The 11,740-nt window shown below is 46.2% G+C and overlaps 1 long non-coding RNA gene across 1 annotated transcript; it reads right to left on the reverse strand.

Moving 5' to 3' along the window:
* Positions 1 to 805: 805 nt before the first annotated feature.
* Positions 806 to 4,729, reverse strand: LOC310851321. Its single transcript, XR_014567708.1, has 2 exons — positions 4,632 to 4,729; positions 806 to 1,330 (listed from the first exon to the last, which is right to left on the reverse strand). It is a non-coding gene; the product is annotated as an uncharacterized lncRNA (long non-coding RNA).
* Between the last annotated feature and the right edge of the window lie 7,011 nt (positions 4,730 to 11,740).

Raw genomic sequence — 11,740 nt, forward strand, 5'->3', positions numbered from 1 at the left:
AATGTCAATGTTTTCTTTTAAGAAACAAGCAAAAACATACCTCTTCCAGTAGCCTTTTGGATGAAATGAATGAAATAATGATGAATTATTTGAAGATGATGCCTATTATGAATTATCCAACTGTTCTGATTTCTTTGTTATACTACGTTATGTACTTACATACATTGTGTTGTTTATTATGCTGCAATATTATAAAAAGTTCTGTGGTCTTTTGAAAAAAGGGGGTATGATGTAAATTTCTTAAATAAATACATAAATATGAACCATTACTCCCACTACCACCACTACATGTAGTCTTTGTTAGAATTCCTGCTCCATGATTGCAGTCATGGGATTTTTGTCTATCACATGATGGTATATGTTTTGTCTCCACAAAATGGGAAGTGATGGAGACAAGATGTTTGTGTTCCTGTATTCCATAAAGTGGGACTATTGTCATTTGTTTTTTCTCTTTGTTGTCTGATGCTAGTGAGAGAGGGAGCCATGTTGCAGTGCTCTGTGTGTGTTTATATGTAAATAGAGTAGATTGGCCAAAATGCTGAGTTCTGTCACGCATGATGCGCAAACTCTGTGGATCCCTAAGTGTGCCAGTGTCAGTTGGCATCAGTCGCTGTGATGTTCGGGCTGAAGAAAGCTTATGAAGCTCCTGAACGATCAACCAGGAGGGAGGGAACATGCCAGTCGGGCATGTGTCTCTGCCAGGGTTCTACTCAGGTGTAGGCTGAACTCCTGACAGCCTTGTCTCATTCCTGTCTCAGACACACCTGGATTTCCTCCCTCCTCAATGATGCATCAGTTGTTGCTGTTGGAACTCCACGACCACAACACAGGGCAGTTTATTTGTGTTTAATAATTAACAATCATCTTCCTGAGGCCCCCTGAAATGAAGGTTTCGGCGATCAACGGCAAAACTAGCAACCAGCCGGCGAGGTTGCCCGTCCCTCTCTCTCTGCGCATTTGCCTGCCCATCTAATGAGCACAGAAGCCTGCCGCTGACCCAGCTCACTGCCGCCTTCTCCGCCTTTCCGTTAATTAGTCTAACTCAGCACAGTGACTCAGCGACACAGCCTAGGGACATGTATAAATAATTACAAGAATAGGCATGAAATTTAAAAATGATAAAAAGAGCCATTATTTTCTGGGAGACAGCCCATGGAGAGAGGGGGAGAGAGGCCTCGTCAGAATCTGCCTGCAGCTGGAGAGAACATCTGTCCCAGGGATGAAAAGGCTTGCGGTCCAGAAGTGGCTCATCATCCAGCAAGTGATCGTCCCTCCCATCCTGGGCCGCAGTCCTCAGGACCCTGCAGGTTTCGTATTGTTGCAGAAGGGTCTGTGCAGAAGGGGAAGAAGGGGTTTAAAAATAATAATTAGAAAACTGAATAATAATAATAATAATAATAATAATAATAATAATAATAATAATAATTTATTTATACCCCGCCCTTCTGGCTGAGTTTCCCCAGCCACTCTGGGCAGCTCCCAATCAAGTGTTAAAAACAATACAGCATTAAATATTAAAAACTTCCCTGAACAGGGCTGCCTTCAGCTGTCATTTAAAAACAGGATAGCTGCTTATTTCCTTGACATCTGATGAGAGGGTGTTCCCCAGGGCGGGTGCCACTACCGAGAAGGCCCTCTGCCTGTAACCTCACTTCTCACAATGAGGGAACTGCCAGAAGGCCCTCAGCGCTGGATCTCAGTAGCTGAATGAAGGGGGTGGAGACGCTCCTTCAGGTATACAGGACTGAGGCCGTTTAGGACTTTAAAGGTCAGCACCAACACTTTGAACTGTGCACTTAGTGCCTTTGATTGTAGGATGTGACCTTCACAAGCGCCCAAGTCACCTGCAGATGGGTAGGGGGGATGTATCCCAGACCTACACTGCTTGATGCTGGAGAGAAAACAGAAGGGGAAGGAGGGAGGTCTAATGAGCAATGGAGAAGGCTGTCAATTTCAGGTCCTTTCAGTTTGCCAGCCCTTAGTTCAGTTCTCCCCATGTCCACATCAGTTTATGATTTACTTATTTTTGAAAACCTTGTAAAAATTCACTAGCATTTTGCTGCGAATTTCTTATAAGATACATGTTTTTCCATGCAATTTAGCCAACTACGCGTACCTTCACAAAGCATTTCCCCCTAACGTAATTAGCTTTTGTATGCTGTTGTCCCTGGTATTTGCATTTACATGGCAAACCTAAGCCTAGTATATACATTTATGTACACATAACTTGGCTGGAGAACTGCACTGCAGAATCCAGAGAAGTGTGAATTCCCAAGGATGACCATGTTTTGGTTTGCATATTGTTTTGGAAGGTGCAGATGAGGTAGGTTTGCCTTTAAATGTGAACTGATTTGAATTCCTCCCAGCAGAGACTTTTCCTTCTGACTCACCACCTGATGGATTTAGGGAGGAAGTCGAGATGAGCAGGTCCCCCCCCCCCCATTTCATTTTTTGATTGCTTTGTGCATTTCCTGCTCTGCCTCTTGCCCCACTTCTCTGGAATTCTCGCTGAACTAGAAGAATCTCTAAAATTAATTCTGGAACAGCAGCATGTGCACTTTCCTGCAGCTTTCAATCCCTTCTGTTCATTTGCACTATCCCCCCCCCCCCTTCTTTGCATGCCCGATGCACATTGGTAATTTATTCCCACATGGAATTCAGCAAAGCTCAGCACTGTACTACACACAACTATTTTCCTGTAAACCTATGACTTTTGTGTAGGAAAACCGTGAGCTCACAGTCATGTGTGACAGAAACATATAAATATTTGCCAAAGTTAACGAATGCACACACACAATTTTCTAAGCAAAAGTCCTGGCTCCAGGAGACCTGACTCCCACCAATTTCAGTGGCAACCACTTACAAAATAGTTACAGTAAAGATCTCTACTCTCTTTGTAGATTCTCAGTCATTTAAGTCACAGCTCAGGACTTGCACAGTTTATCTTTTGCCTGACCATAAAAAAGCAAGACTAGGGGGACAGACTAGGTTGATGTCTGCTGTTTCCATGAACTCTTCTCACTGTGAGATTTTTGTGGGTGAGAACCCGGAGACTGAGATGGCGGGTATGTCAGAAGAAAAATACATCTATCTATCCTCATATCTAGCTAGCTATCATCTATCTAATCAATGCATTTTTCTTCTGACACACCCTGTAACATTTTAATATGTAACTCTGTATTTTTGTAATGTTTTGTTGGCTATTGTTGCTTCAGGTTTTTGTACACCGCTTAGATATATTTTTAATATATTAAGCTATGTCCTGTCTCAGGATGGAACAAGCAGTATAGAAACCAACCAGTCAGTCTTCACTTTGTCATTCACTCCACTGGAAGGATGGAAACACCTGTGGGTGTGTCGGATGCAGAGAGGAGAACTGAGAGTTGTTGTTTTTCTAGGAGCAGAACACTCAGGCTATAACTCCTCTGAGAGCCCACCATCCCAGGCCCATCAAGCCATTGCTCCCTCGCGCGTTTCCAAGGGGACTGGACGTCACTTCCCTTAACTCAGTGCGGGTCTCTGTAACCCCCAAGCGAACGGAGCCAGCAAGGCCTCAGGGATGCACAGAGAAGTTCAAACCCGGAGAAAGTCAATATTTAATTTCTGCCAGCCTGTGAAATATCATTGATTCATGCTTGGGGTAGCAGAGGGGTGAGGTAGATTCGGGGAGTGTTTTCTGGCAGGGAAACTTTGCAGAGGCAAGAAAAGATGCGGAGGTTTAATTAGGCCGTGCAGTTGCCTGGGGGTGGGCATGGGGTGGGGGAAGCTAACTTGAATTATGGGCTACTGAGAAACATGTCAGTATAATAAACATTTGTTACTGGCCTTGTACAGCACAAACTGTTCAAACAACAAGCACTGAATACCGTCCGATGGAATAATACGTTGTACAACTGCCGTGAATACTGAAAAGCAACAATCACTGCATACTGTACTATATATACCAGGACAGCAGGGGCTAGCTAGGGGCCATCTAATCTTGTCACCCTATTTGAAGGTAGCAAAGTTGAGGGACGGGGTATAATTTTGGTGGTTTGGAGGTATGTGGGAAGGAAAGCCATCACAGCTTACTGACATTCATAATGGTGGCTGATGCACCATTTCCCACCCCTCAAATTCCCCTCAGAAAAGCACATTTATCCATCTGAGGGGATGGGGGGGGGGAATGGAGGTTGTTGAATGGCTAGAGAAGAGTAGCCACCTCCTCGCCAAAGAGGAGTCTAACAGATGGTTTTGGTGTGGTGCTTCGGCCTGTTGGATTGAAGGAGCAAACCAACATGGCCGCCTAATGAAGTCGTTTTTTCCCTACTTCAACAAATGCATTGGGGAAAATCCTGTCAGCAGCCAAATGAGGATTTATCAGATCTGATGCATCACCTTTCCTTAAGCACGTCAAACCGTGACAGAAGAATGTGCCAGCCTCTTGCTACTGCTGGCGGGAGCCTAATTAAGAGAACTGACGGCTGGCTTCTGCATCCCTGATGGGATTGGGCAGAGCCCACCTGGGCCCAGTCATCAGATCCAGGCTGCAGAAGTCATATTTAGCCCTCTTCCTGCCCTGGGGGGAGAGATTCGTTTAGCCGATGATGCAAGGAGAAAGAATAAAACCCAACCAACTTGTGGATGTTGACCTTTGCAGTGAAAATGGGACCCCTTTCCTCCCTGAGCAGTTCAGTATTCTCGGCTTCCCCCTCCCTGGCTCTCCTTGACACATTGCCTTCCGGAAAACTCTCCTACTCTCCTGTCACAATGAACTCATCACCACCCCCTTCTTGAGTTCATCTTCTTTTTTAAAAATTGGCTTCCTATCATACTTGGCATCAGCCTCCAGCTTCTCCGTTCTTTTAAGAAGAGAAGCCTCCTGCATTTCTATTACTGCCTATAGCTCGATTCGCATGTAAACAGAGTGGCGTGGGCGACACTTCCCTGTAGCTCCTACCCACATCGCTCTGGCCAGGCATGGGAGGAAGAAGCCATGAGGGAAATCTCTCCCACCCCTTGAGTGTCCCTTGGGCTCCTCATTGCCATATCTACTCAGCATGGATGATGGGAACTAGCCTGGACAGAAACTGTCTATCTCTGTGGCCACTCAACCCAAGCCTGGTTGGCAGACCAAATAAATAGCACAAAGGAAGCTGGCCTGTTAGGGCAGATGGTGCCAGTGCCCCACCAATCCCACTTGCCTGCCTTGGATGGCCAAATGTTCTTGTTTCCATGGTGCAACCAATACTTTAAGAATTTCCCATTTAAAATGATAATAATAATACGTCTGAATTTCGCACACAGCATTGTGCCTGGGAAATTGTTTGCATTTTTCATTTGCTTCTAGTCAGGGGTGCCATCTTGGAGGGGGGAGGGGCCAAGGGCCTGCCAAAATTTTCAAGGTGGGGGCCGGCCCCCTCAATATTGTTCAGCGACGTGCACTCAAGCCACACAACGTGCTCACGTCATGCGAACAAGTGGAAGAAGCCACTGTGCCTGCTTCTAGTTCTTCCTTGACATTTTACTCATTTGAGTTAATCCTCGACTGAAGACAAAAAAAAACCGCTGCAAAAAATTGCGGAGGCAGCTACCTTAATGCATCCTTTGGTATGATTCAAGATTCCTTTGTTGTGGTGTTTCACCAATATGTGTGCCAGGAGTCCTTATGGTGCCTTGGTAAGGCACCACAGGGGAAAAAATTAAACCCAATTTGATGTGATTGTACCTACAGATTTTTCAAGATTCTAATTGTGTTTGGTTTCCACCAAAATGCAGAAGCAAATGTATGCATCCCAGTGCTTTATTTGTGATGATACTCTCTGGCATGAAGTGCTTCACTTCTTTAATTTATTTATTTTTTTGCTGCTCTTGACAGCCATTAAATGCTGGCACCCATGGTACTTGATCAAGATATAAGTACCAGCAGCTTGTGATTTGTTTTTTTAAACCAAAAAAAGCACCGAGTTAAACACACAAAGGATCTTGATGCTCTCATAGGAGGATTGCATCACTGCTGGCTTTCTAGCAACAGTAATGTGGAGGTGCAGGAAAGATGCAAATGAACAAGGGAGGCGGCAGCTCTGCAGCAAACGGTCGATGCTCTAATTTTAGAATTAATCTTAGACATCCTAGTTAAACCAGAATTCAAGAGGAGCAAAGCACAGGGCAGAGCGAACCAGGGGAGCAATAAAAGAAGAGAAAAAGAGATGTCCTCCCATCTCTAAATGCAGGAATTTTACTGCATCCCCATAAAACAAGACCCTTTAATATAACAATTGCCTTTAATTCACCTCAAGCTATTCACAGTAGCAGGGAACTGATAACCGGGATGCATTTAAAAGGCAGTTGGCAATGCAAGGGTTGGGAGAGCTCCTGGAGACTGGAGTTGCTCCAACAAACTCTAACGTGTTGGTTAGATTCCCCCAGCTGGGTGCCCTCTGGCTGGTCTGCCTGAGGTTGATGGGAGATGTAGCCCAAAACATCTGGGGGGCACCAAATTGGAGGAATCTAACCAGACTTGACCCTCACATCCCAAAGCAGGGTATGTTGACAGCCAGAGCTTCCTTCCTTTAGTGATGATGCAATGAATTTAAAGAGGCAGAGTTCTGTCTTGTGACCATGCACTGCTGCTGTTGAAAGCACACCAGACTGAGTCCTGTTCCCTTCTCCAGCGGTGAGAAGAATAATAGCCTTGTTCCATTGTAGGCAGGCTGCTATTGTTTGGGTTGTTTGGATCAGGCCCACAGAGATGTTGCCTTGGTGGCAGTGCTAGGAATTGCAGCTCACATTTATTAACGCTTTATTAATATTTCAGGAATGGGTCGGGAGTCTGAGCCACTTTCTCTAATAACTTTTTATAATGCATAATATAAAATGCATTGGCCATAAATCACTAGGCGGTCACACCTTGGCAGGCTGCTATAGTGTGTCTAATCAGCTATTGACAAGGTTTTAACAATTTATGGCGAGGGTGTGTGGGCTTAAAAAGGGATTATTCAGGTTATTACGAGTGCCACATTTCAAGCTTGGCCAGAAGCACTCTGCTCGCATGGCCAGTTTTGACTTGGGACTTCTGAGGGCTTCAAGTATGAACCCTGAACCAAGGGTTCAGATCATAATCTTGTTCCACTCACTCTGGAACTAAAATTTCTGAACATTCTCTGGGGGGGGGGGGACAATGAATGGCAAGCCTTACACCCGCATAGTTCTCACAAATGTCACACACTTCTCTTATGGCCTGTGCAATGACATCTTACATTTCTGCATCTTGAGGGCATTTGAGGTTGCTCTTGAGAGCACAAGAGCAGGGTCAGTTAAAAGGTGGCAACCCTAGAAGCAGAATGCAGACATTCCTGTGGTGGGACTGGAGCAGGAAGATTCCACTTTGGAAAAGCCACTCCGTTGCTCCATACTGTAACACTTGGAATTTGGCTGTTCTGAGCACATACCCTTATTATCCTGCCATGATCTTTACATCAGCCCTGCAAGTTGGGTGGGCATTATACCCATGCTGCAGACAGGAAACTGAGGCTAAGAGAGAGTGGCCCTCCAGACCTCTCTATGCAGCCCCAGCCCCCCCCCCATCCTCCCTGCAGTGCACACTCTTTGAGTGGCTGAAACTACTTCTTGCCTTGCCGGAGGACAGAGAGGGGTGGCAACAAGCCTGCAGCACAAAAGTAAGAAAAACATTTGTTGCTCTACCCATTTTGGCCTCTGGACCCTGCCCACTACTGGCATGTGGCCCCCAGAAGGTGGTCTAGAAGTGAATGTGGCCCTCAGGCTGGAAAACTTCCCCACCCCTGACCTAGAGCATGGGTAGGCAAATTAAGGCCCGGGGGCTGGATCTGACCCAATAGTCTTCTAAATCCGGCCCGCGGACATTCCAGGAATCAGTATGTTTTTACATGAGTAGAATGTGTTCTTTTATTTAAAATGCATCTCTGGGTTATTTGTGGGGCATAGGAATTTGTTCATTTCTTTTCCTTCAAAATATAGTCTGGCCCCCCACAAGGTCTGAGGGACAGTGGACTGGCCCCCTGCTGAAAAAGTTTGCTGACCCCTGAGCTAGAGCACCTGTGACACTGAGTTTCAATGGAGGGGGGGTGCCCCAGTTTTATCATTCATAGTTGTACTCTTATGCATGTTTACACAGAAGTAGCTGTGATTCCTGCATTGCAGGGGTTTGGGCTGGATGACCCTCTGGGTCCCTTCCAACTCTATTCTATTTGTCTATTGCAGCAGTACCTTGGGTTTCAGCCGCTTCAGGTTACAGACTCTGCTAACCCAGAAATAGTACCTCGGGTTAAGAACTTTGCTTCAGGATGAGAACAGAAATCGGGAGGCCCCATTAGCTAAAGTGGTACCCCAGGTTAAGAACAGTTTCAGGTTAAGAACGGACCTCCGGAACGAATTAACCCAAGATACGACTGTATTCTATGTCCTATCGAGTTCAGCAGGACCTGTGTGTACAAGAGTGCTGTTTCGGTCTGTTTCTCATACGCTCTGCGCCTACAGCAGCATTTTGCAGCCGTGCAACTGTTTTAGCTCTTTAATTCACAGAAACACACACAGAAATTAATCAGGCGCAATTTCCTCTCCTAGATCGGAACATGAAATAAACTGGAGAGAAATCCGGGCGGCAATTTGACAGCACGGCGGTTCTGCGCACGAGGTCCATGCTGAAAACTCAATCAGGTTTTGTCATTTGAACATATTGTCTCCCTATTTGGTTCATTTCCATGCTGAGGGGGCCTGGTTTGGAGTTGATTGGAAATAATACATCCCTCTGGGCTCCGCGTGTCACCCAGAAATTGCTGTGGAAAGATTTGAGTTGGTGTGTGTGGTCTGATAGCGCCTCCTCAAAGAGGGAGGGAGACACGGGAAGGGGGAAGGCAAGCGGGGAGCAGGCAGGTGGATCTGATTCCTCTACAAGGCAGTCACGCAGCACCACCCTAAGCGGATTTACTCAGGAGTAGGGATGGATGAGGGACGCAGGTGGCGCTGTGGGTTAAAGCCTCAGCGCCTAGGACTTGCCGATCGAAAGGTTGGCGGTTCGAATCCCTGCGGCGGGGTGCGCTCCCGCTGCTCGGTCCCTGCGCCTGCCAACCTAGCAGTTCAAAAGCACCTCCGGGTGCAAGTAGATAAATAGGGACCGCTTACCAGTGGGAAGGTAAACGGCGTTTCCGTGTGCGGCTCTGGCTCGCCAGAGCAGCGATGTCACGCTGGCCACGTGACCCGGAAGTGTCTCCGGACAGCGCTGGCCCCTGGCCTCTTGAGTAAGATGGGCGCACCAACCCCAGAGTCTGTCAAGACTGGCCCGTACGGGCAGGGGTACCTTTACCTTTACCTTTAGGGATGGATGAAAGCATCTGCTTCAGATTCTCTCTGTTTCTCATTTCCCCCCAATCTTAAACACAGTTCACCACATTGCACTTTATGTTCCAAAAAAAGAGAGAAGTCCTCAAGAAGAAAAAATTCAGCCCAATATACTTTTACCCAATATATATACAAATTACAAACACCTTTCTCTTGAGAAGTGATGTGGCTCAGTGGTGGAGCATCTTCTTTGAATGCAGAAGGTCTGAGTTCAAATCCTGGTACTGCCAGACAGGGCTGGGAAAGATTCCCTGCTTGAAATCCAGGAGAGGCACTGTCAGTCAGTGTGGATGCTACTGAGGTAGACAGACAAATGCAGCTTTTGTGTGTGTTCTTGTCACTGATATGGATATTGATATTGTCACTGATATGGATATGGATATTTATGCACACTTTCTCCTAATCCATGCATTTTCCTTCACCTTTCTTTGGTTGAAGAACTGTGCAACGAAGTTCAGGGGAGCACAGTTTCCAACAGAGAGTGGTATTCTAGCCTGTGTCATTTCAGGAAGCGCATAGTGAGGCAGAATTTGTCAAAACTGAATTTATCCTCTATCTTATTCAAGGCGAGTGAGGTCCTCTGAGCTCAAGGGGGCTCACCCCCAAGGAACTGCATGTAAGATTTCAACCTTCAAGCCACTTATGGCCACTTCACATGTGATACTCTTGTCTTGCGTGTGCACTTAAAGACTGCCGACTGCAAATGCAACAAAGGGCACGTTTTCGTGCATATGTTTGCTTCAGGTACAATTCGCGGGAGAAAATCCTGCCTTTGATACCATATAAGGCCTGTCAACAGGCTCTGGCTGAGCGGCTGCTTCAAAGAACTCATTGGCTCTTCGCATTTTTCATGGCCCACCAAGTCCAGTATCCTGTTCTCACAGTAGCCGCCCAGATGCTCCTCTGGGAAGCCTGCGAGCAGGACCTGAGTGCAATAGCACTGATCCCCACCCACGTGTGATTCCCAGCTACAGTGGTACCTTGGGATGCGAACGGGATCTGTTCCGGAGCCCCGTTCGCATCCTGAATGGAACGTAAGACGCGACGGCATGTCTCTGCGTGTCTCTGGTCACGTTTTGCCGCTTCTGCGCATGTGCATGAATGTCTGTGCATGCGTGAGCAGCGAAACCTGGAAGTAATATGCTCCGTTACTTCCGGGTTGCTGCAGAGTGCAACCCAAAAGCGCTCAACCTGAAGCACATTCAACCCGAGTTATGACTGTACTTGTATTCAGAGGCAAATATTTCCTCCAACTGTGATGGTAGAACACAGCTGTCAAGGTTTGCAGGCATTGATAGCAGCCTCTTCCATGAATCCGGACACTCCTCTTTGAAAGCCATTCAAGTTGGTGGCCATTGCTACATCTTGCAAGAACCAGTTCCATAGTTTAACTATGCAATGCGTGAAGAAGTACTTTCTTGGGTCTTCCAACATTCAGCTTCTTTTTTTAATTTGTTGATACTTATTCGGATATACAGAAACATATGCCTGTTTGTGGAAAACTAACTTTTTATATAAAATACGGAGATAAAACAGCTTCTTAATCATAAAAAAGGACAATGCCACAAGGAAGAAAATACAAGAAACAGAGAAATCTTAAAAAAGGAGAAAGCAAGAGAAAAATGAAAAGGGGGAGGGGAAAGGAAAGAAAGATCAGTTTCATTGGATGTCCATGAGTTCTAGTATTTTGAAAGAGGGAGAACAATTTTATCCACGCCATGCAGAATTTTATAAAATTCACGTCTCTTTCAACTAAAAAGTCCTCATAAGGAAGTCACTCCTTCCCCGTGATAATTCTGACCACCCCTTTTCTGCACCTTTCCCAATTCTACAATACCCTTTTCAGGGATTCCTACGAGATTCACACTGGTTACTAGTCCATGAAGGGACGTCGAAATGGTGTTCCTCTGATTGTCCTTGTTAAAGGCTAGATATGAGTTGATGGACAGTCATCTTGGTCACCTGGGATGTGTCACAGGCCAGACTATCCAGGCCAGGCCAGGCTCCCACAAAATGCTCCTTGCCTATCCTGGATAAGCACTGGCTTGGAGCTAACCTATTAAAATTTTCTTTGTTGTAAATACTGGCATCTGACAGCTGCCCGAGCATTCATTTTCAAAGTAGGAGGTTTCATCTCTTCTGTGGCTTCTCTTGCTGCCACCATCCTTAGCATATCCAGCTAAGCACTGGCACTTTTGGGGGACATCGTCAGCCTCGGCCTATTGGCCAGGTATGAGGCACACCTGGTCCACTGCCTTCCAGAAATTGCCTCTCCAGCTCAATTGCAGAGATGGAGAGAGAAGGAAACGATAAGGCTCCCCCTCCCCCCACATTTCTCCATCCTCCCACCTTGATGTAAATCAGTAATCTGCTGCTGCCCCCT

The sequence above is a fragment of the Podarcis gaigeae genome (genome assembly GCF_964106915.1).
Source record: "Podarcis gaigeae genome assembly, chromosome: 8".
Taxonomy (NCBI): Eukaryota; Metazoa; Chordata; class Lepidosauria; order Squamata; family Lacertidae; genus Podarcis; species Podarcis gaigeae.